Consider the following 8,595-nt stretch of genomic DNA (forward strand, 5'->3'; position numbering starts at 1 on the left):
TGATAGATGTTATAGAGGGGTGATAGATGGTTATAGAGGGGTGATAGATGGTTATAGAGGGGTGATACATGGGTTATAGTTGGGTAATAGATGTTATAGAGGAGTGATAGATGTTATAGAGGAGTGATACATGGTTATAGAGGGGTGATACATGGGTTATAGAGGAGTGATAGATGGATATAGAGGGGTGATTCATGGGTTACAGAGGAGTGATAGATGGTTATAGAGGGGTGATACATGGGTTATAGAGGAGTGATAGATGGTTATAGAGGGGTGATACATGGGTTATAGAGGAGTGATAGATGGTTATAGAGGGGTGATACATGGGTTATAGAGGAGTGATAGATGGTTATAGAGGGGTGATACATGGGTTATAGAGGAGTGATAGATGGTTATAGAGGGGTGATACATGGGTTATAGAGGAGTGATAGATGTTATAGAGGGGTAATACATGGGTTATAGAGGAGTGATACATGGGTTATAGAGGAGTGATAGATGGTTATAGAGGGGTGATAGATGTTATAGAGGAGTGATAGATTGTTATAAAGGGGTGATAGATGTTATAGAGGAGTGATAGATGTTATAGAGGGGTGATAGATGGTTATAGAGAAGTGATAGATGGTTATAGAGGGGTGATACATGGGTTATAGTTGGGTAATAGATGTTATAGAGGAGTGATAGATGTTATAGAGGAGTGATACATGGTTATAGAGGGGTGATAGATGTTATCGAGGGTTGATAGATGGGTTATAGTTGGGTAATAGATGGTTTGGGATTGATCTGGGTGATTTGGTAAATTTGCCTTTGCCTTTATAGAGGGGTGATAGATGTTATAGAGGAGTGATAGATGGTTATAGAGGAGTGATAGATGGTTATAAAGGGGTGACAGATGGTTTATAGAGGGTTGGTAGATGGTTATAGAGGGGTGATAGATGGTTATAGAGGGGTGGTAGATGGTTATAGAGGGGTGACAGATGGGTTATAGAGGGGTGGTAGATGGTTATAGAGGGGTGATAGATGGTTATAGAGGGGTGATAGATGGGTTATAGAGGGGTGACAGATGGGTTATAGAGGGGTGACAGATGGGTTATAGAGGGGTGGTAGATGGTTATAGAGGGGTGGTAGATGGTTATAGAGGGGTGATAGATGGTTATAGAGGGGTGACAGATGGGTTATAGAGGAGTGATAGATGGTTATAGAGGGGTGATACATGGGTTATAGAGGAGTGATAGATGGTTATAGAGGGGTGATAGATGTTATAGAGGAGTGATAGATTGTTATAAAGGGCTGATAGATGTTATAGAGGAGTCATAGATGTTATAGAGGGGTGATAGATGGTTATAGAGAAGTGATAGATGGTTATAGAGGGGTGATACATGGGTTATAGTTGGGTAATAGATGTTATAGAGGAGTGATAGATGTTATAGAGGAGTGATACATGGTTATAGAGGGGTGATAGATGGATATAGAGGGGTGATTCATGGGTTACAGAGGAGTGATAGATGTTATCGAGGGTTGATAGATGGGTTATAGTTGGGTAATAGATGGTTTGGGATTGATCTGGGTGATTTGGTAAATTTGCCTTTGCCTTTATAGAGGGGTGATAGATGTTATAGAGGAGTGATAGATGGTTATAGAGGAGTGATAGATGGTTATAAAGGGGTGACAGATGGTTTATAGAGGGTTGGTAGATGGTTATAGAGGGGTGATAGATGGTTATAGAGGGGTGGTAGATGGTTATAGAGGGGTGACAGATGGGTTATAGAGGGGTGGTAGATGGTTATAGGGGGGTGATAGATGGTTATAGAGGGGTGATAGATGGGTTATAGAGGGGTGACAGATGGGTTATAGAGGGGTGGTAGATGGTTATAGAGGGGTGATAGATGGTTATAGAGGGGTGGTAGATGGTTATAGAGGGGTGATAGATGGTTATAGAGGGGTGACAGATGGGTTATAGAGGAGTGACAGATGGGTTATAGAGGGGTGGTAGATGGTTATAGAGGGGTGATAGATGGTTATAGAGGGGTGGTAGATGGTTATAGAGGAGTGATAGATGGTTATAGAGGGGTGATAGATGTTATAGAGGAGTGATAGATTGTTATAGAGGGGTGACAGATGGGTTATAGAGGGGTGATAGATGGTTATAGAGGGGTGGTAGATGGTTATAGAGGGGTGGTAGATGGAACTGATTTTAGAGGATGAATCATTGCATTTGGAGTTTTTTATGTTAGGTTCCACAGGAAGAGCAGACCTGACCTGCAGAGGGGCGACGCCTCACCAGGTGAAGACACTTCCCAGTCTGGCTCATCATCTGTGGTGTTACCTAAGCCTCATTATTATCGGCTGGACGATTTGCCTCAGAACCAAATTTGGGAATCAAACTGGGAATCAACTCCCAGAATTGGAATCTATAAATTTCAAATGACTCCAAAATCTTCTGCCTAACAGGATGAAGGTAATAACAACACTGATAAACAGTGGTTCCATAAAACGCTGGCAAAAAACCCAGACTAGTCCGTCCTCAGCGTCTAACCAGACTTGCGTCAGTTTATGTCACCACACGTCCAACATCTGCCCCACAGCAGCAGGATCCAAGCGTGTCCGTCACATCACTTTAACGACTCACCTGCCATCAAAGCAGCGCTGAGCATCGTGGTCACGTCATGATTGGTTGGCCCTGAATGGACGAGGAGGCATGTGATAAAACGCACCAGACTCGAACCGATTTGAGCTGCTGTTTCTTGATCTCAAGTATCTCCGACATCTTTGTTGAAAAGAAAAACAAACCCACTCTTGTCAAACTTAGTGAGGTGTCACTCTGCACCGTGAAGGTCCAACATTTGGATGTTTTCTCTCATCAGACATTTTTTTCTCCCTGCTGCTTTTCTTCTCCGTCTCCTTGGTGTTGAGGGTTGAAGTGACACCTCGATGGGCTCTGGTAGGAGGCATTTTAAGCAAGTTCATTTACCCACCCATCGATCTGTTGGTCTCTGACGTGGTCTCGTCAAACACACATTTATGAATACCAGAGTTTTTTAAAGTCAGCCACATCACACAGGTGCACCACCATGACCACCTGTTTCTAGTCTGTTTGTCCATCCTGGGCCACCGTAGAAACAAGGAGGTGCATCACGGTGGGCTCTCCTCGGATAAAAATAAAGTTATGGACTTTCTGTTCCATTTCTGCTCAGAGATGCTACTGAATGATACACACTGCTCCGTGTGTGTGTGTGTGTGTGTGTGTGTTAGGGAGAGAGGAACGATCAGGGAGCTCCCACAGATGGAGGTGAATTAGGGGAAGATGTAGAACAAGAGAGGATTTGACAGACAACAAAGAGAGAGAGCGTGAGGGCCGATGGGGCGATGCAGAGGCATGACAAGGTGAAGAGACGAGAGCGGACAAGCTGCCACCCGCCGTCACATCCCAGACAGCTGCTTGACCACACACACACACACACACACACACACACACACACACTTCTTCAGAGCAGCGGTGTGAGAAACTATTTGTTCCCATCCTGGTGTGCAGGTTTTGGAGCAACATAAGAAATGGGCCTGTTGAAGATGAAAACCTCATCGCTTCACTGGTTAGATCGGTTCTTGTGAGATTTGGGGATGAGGAATGTTCCGCCCGCTTGGGTTGATCCCTTGTGGAGGGAAATCTGTTTTTTAGAGCTCATCAGTCAGTCAATCAAAACAAGCACGACGACTCGTTTTCAGGATTCCCAGCAAGCAAACCTGTAACAAAACGGCTGTAATATCAGCTGAGCCCCTTCAGCATGGAGTCTCAAGTGTTGGTGAGGAGGAGGTGTTCTCCTCCGGGGCGAGGGAGGGAGACGCCAGGCTCGTTCACAGGTTGAGGAAACTGAATATGTTAAATATGATCCTTAATCACTGAAACACCCAGCTTCAAGAACAGAGTGAGAAAGATGCCAAGAGAGTCAAAAACTTGTATTTCTACAGAGAGTTCCATGGAGGCAAAGTGGACGCTTCGACGAGGGCGAAGAAGCAATAAAAGAAGTTGTATAATATCGGGACTCCGCTGAGGAGGAGGCAACTCTCCAGCTTTTATTGGGTCAGAGAATAAACCCCTGGGTTCTTCCCCTCGCGGCTCTTTGTTTCTAATCTCATCAGGAGAGAGGACGGTCAGGCCTCTTCTGTCTCTCTGTTTTCTCAGTCAAAGCTCGTCCGGACGTATAAATCCAGAAAAACAGCCCCGCGTTACGGGTTTCATATTGATTTTTGATTGTCTCATTTTTTATTTATGGAGTCACTTCAACTCACCAGCGTGTCTCATAGTTCTCATCCCCACAACGAAAGACATTAAATCAAAATCAATATTAGGAAACAAGCTAAGTCCAAAGTGCTGGAAACGAGGACGCGCCACCACCTCGCTCTGACGCACTCGCCTCCGATGATGCGCGCTCTCGCTGCTGACATCAGCTTCATAGCTGATGATGCTGCCATCACTCACATGAACGCGCCTCACCTGGATGAGTTTAAAAGAGGAGCCAGTCCACCCCCCTCACCGCCGGGTCATCACGGGGTCTTTGGTAATCAGCAAGAACTTAAAATATTTCAATGTTCTGTTCTCAGTGTGTGAAATTCAATGCTGTTTGTGAGTCTAAAAAAACGTGAGACGCTGGCAAGGCTGTGGAGGAACATTGAAGGTCATCAGGGTGAAAACAGAAGAAGCCTGAAGCTCAGAGGTGGCGGTGGTGAGATCACATGACCTTGGTGTAGTTCCTTCATTCCAGTGTCGTGAGGTGGAGGGAACCATGGCGATGCTAACTTCCTGTTGGACGAATATGTCCAGCTGTTATCCTCAAACATGGCGGCCATGTTTGTCAGTAATCAGGTAATAACATGTCCTTCTCCCCTGGGTTTAGGACATGGCGTGTTGACATGTACAACATACGTTGCTGTGACGAGTTCCCTGACAGGGTCACTCGTGTCCTCTCCTGCCACACAAGACAAAGACTTTATGTCAGCACCCGGAGAATTTGGTTCCTCTCACCTGGGACAGAGGCGCCGGGCTCCCTTCGGCGTGGATCCCCCCTCAGAAGTGGGAGCCGCTCAGTCGATCTCCAAAAACACAACAAAGGGAATGAATGAGCAATGCCATCATCATAGCTTTGTATTAATATTTAAAATGTGAAATGTAAATTACGGCCGCTCATTGTTGGCCTACAGAAGCCTTCATGAATAAGTTAGTGTTTCCATGGTTACACAGTGATGGACTTGAATTTATTTTGTGCTCAATGTGGCTCAAATGGAACCAGACAAAGATCCACAGAACCCAGCTTCTGCCCGCGGAACCTGAGGTTCTGTGTGTGATGTTTTTTGGTCCCACAGAGAAACAAGAGTGTGCAGCGTGTTGTGTTATCATGTGTGTGTACAGTAGTTGAGGTGTACCTAACACACACACACGCACACACACACACACACACACACACACACACACACACTGCTTGACTCCTGGGATGTCAGCTGTCAGTGAGGTGACAGCTGACATCAAAACATTTAACACATCTTAGTGGAACGCTTCATCTGATTGATCAAGTCGGCGCTGTCATCTGTGAATATCAGCCCGATGTTCGACTCATGACTTCCACTGGGCGCTGATCACTGCGTGCTGATTCCAGTCACAGGTCTCGGGTAACCGGAGCATTTGGCCAAAGACGCGTCATTGTGATGTCATTGTGATGTCATTGTGATGTCATTGTGATGTCATTGTGAGTCCTGTTAGCTCCACCAGTTGAGCTGTTACTGATACTCACTCTGAATATGGCAATTGATGATGGTCATGTGATAAATAATCATATAGAAATAAATAAATGGTATCATGAGTCGGCTTGCTTCTCAAGGAGAGTGCAGAGACCATCAGCAGTTTTATGTCTCATGTACAGGTGGCGTTCCTCTCTGCTGTGACGACGTGTCCAGGAAGAATATCCAGATGAGACGCATCAACCAGGGCTTCATCTTGGTTGGAGGCTTCATCTGGATTATCAACGACACGTGATTTTTCCAGGTAACTGATGAGCAAACTGAACTCCAGAAGAACAGCCAGCCTTTCCTCTGCGAGCTGCTGGATTTGCAGACCAGAGTAATGAATGTGCAAATTAGATTGATTCCCCCCCGGAAAGGTTTGGCCAAACACAGAGTGAAGCACTGATTGACGTGTGTGTGTGTGTGTGTGTGTGTGTGTGTGTGTGTGTGTGTGTGTGTGTGTGTGTGTGTGTAGATGAGGTGGGTATATTGAAGTGTGTGACTAGGTCCTAAGGGACCAGTCCATTACTCTGGCAGCTAGCAATTAGCACCAGTGCTAACAACAGTGACTGATGGTGCGCAACAGTCACTCTCTCACACACACACACACACACACACACACACACACACACACACACACACAGAGTTACCTCATTATTCCATGGGCTAGCAATTAGCATCTGGGCTAGCGACAGCTAAATGATGGAGGGCACACACATGCAAAGACGCCAGCGACCTCATTATTCTCTCTGCTAGCAATTAGATTTGGCAGTAATGAAGGAAGAGCATGGACACAAACAGAACGCTAACACTCAGGCCGTTTGGCACTTGTCCGACTGTGACACTCGCGCTGCCTCATGTTCATGTTGTGAGGAGGTTCTTTCAAATGAGACGATCAACAGAAAACTGTTTATTTCAGTGGAAAATGGTTCTTACATATTGCACAGGGAAGACGTGTGTTTATGTAGGACTCTGTCAGTGTTTTCCTCTGCTATGATTACTACGGCCACCAGAGGGCACCTGTAGTTTCCTTCTTACTCTTTATTAAGGACAAATTAGTGTGTGCATATGTGATGTGTTCTAGAGCCACTGGAAAGTGGGAAAGTTCCAACCTCCAAGGTGGAAGGACACAGTGGGGCCTTCCTGGAACATTCTTACAGAGGGATGTGTTCTTTCAGCTCTGACTTTAATCTGCAGCTCTGACCGCTCCCTCTGGATCCCTGCTCCTGAGCTCTGGATCCCTGCTCCTGAGCTCTGGATCCCTGCTCCTGAGCTCTGGATCCCTGCTCCTGAGCTCTGGATCCCTGCTCCTGAGCTCTGGATCCCTGCTCCTGAGCTCTGGATCCCTGCTCCTGAGCTCTGGTTGGAGCCTCTCGTAGCATTTAAGTCTTTTCAGGCCCGGGTGATTGACAGTTATAAGAGGTATGCAAGAGCAAGAGCCTTTGAGTCTCAATCAAAGGCTGGAAAATTCCTCTGGTGTTAAAAACACCTTTGTGTGTAAGAATATTTCATGACTGAGGCACGAGGATGTCTGCCTTTGTTGCTGGTTATGTGTTGCTAATGTAATGTAAGCCTTCTGGCCAGCTTAATACTCAACTAAATCTCTATCTATATCTACATCTATCGATCGATCGTATATCTATCTATATAGATAGATCGATACATAGATAGATAGGTCACCTGCACCTGAAGGCGACTAGGCTCCACCCCCCTGAACAGGTTAAGAGGTAGAAAATGGATGGATTGAGGGGTTGAATAATTCATTCATTCATGACATCATTAATGTCATGCATCTGTTAGATTTGTGCCTCTGCATTTACACTTTGGTAACCACACAGGTGGGTGGAGACGATCCTGGGGAGCCAGCAGGTGACACGCTTCCACTCACAGCTCAAGTTCATCACTGACGCAAGTGTTTGATGCAGAGACGGGAGCATTAGCGACCGTGGTGGCTTCACATATTCACAGAAGTAGAATATTGAACTTAAAGAGCAGAGGAACGTGTGTGTGTGTGTGTGCGTGTGTGTGTGTGTGCGTGCCTGTGTGTGTGTGTGTGTGTGTGTGTGTGTGTGAATGTGGCTTGGTGAGGAGATGTGGCTGTGATGAGTAATGGAGAGAGGAACCATTCTCCATCCCCACACATCATTAATAAATTGGCTTTAATTACATGTGAATGTCCACTGAGTACAAATGTATTTTGGTCTCATTTCGAAGACAAATTACTGAACCTGCCAGTGTTTTGCTTCTCCCGTGTTTGTGTGTGTGTGTGTGTGTGTATTTGGTTTCGTTGTGTTGTTGGGTTATGAAAAGCAATGAATCACAGCTGTTTTAGCTCAAACCAAGCAGAGAGAAGCCTGATTCACTTACGACACAAATAATCACACATGTGATGAATTTAATGATGCATGTGACTCCAGCCCTCCTTCCTGCTCATCTTGTGCGTTGTTCCGCTGGCGTTATTCTGCGTCGTTCCCATCATCGTACTCTAATGGCGGCGGAGCTGGAGTTTCTCCTCTGCTGCAAACGCAAACTCCTCTATAAATCCAGCTTCAGATCTCTGACGCGCTTCAAAAGCAGAAATTGTGTTTTTACTCTCCATGACTGCTGCATTCCTTCATTTATTAGCCACATTCCTGATTCCCTCTCTTCTTTGTGTTCCGGTGTGGTTAAATCGCTCGCCCTGCTCTCTCTCAAGGTTCTATGTGAGTCATGCACATCAACAGCTGATCGGTTCTACAGGTCTTGAGCTCATTCTTCACACACGTGCAGAAACCCAAGGTGCCTGGGAACCTTGTGAGGTCACTGCAGCGACGAAGGTCTGTTGAC

Source organism: Aulostomus chinensis, chromosome 3 (genome assembly GCF_037954235.1).
Source record: "Aulostomus chinensis isolate RoL2024-O1b breed Wild chromosome 3, RoL_Achi_v1.0, whole genome shotgun sequence".
NCBI classification, from domain to species: domain Eukaryota; kingdom Metazoa; phylum Chordata; class Actinopteri; order Syngnathiformes; family Aulostomidae; genus Aulostomus; species Aulostomus chinensis.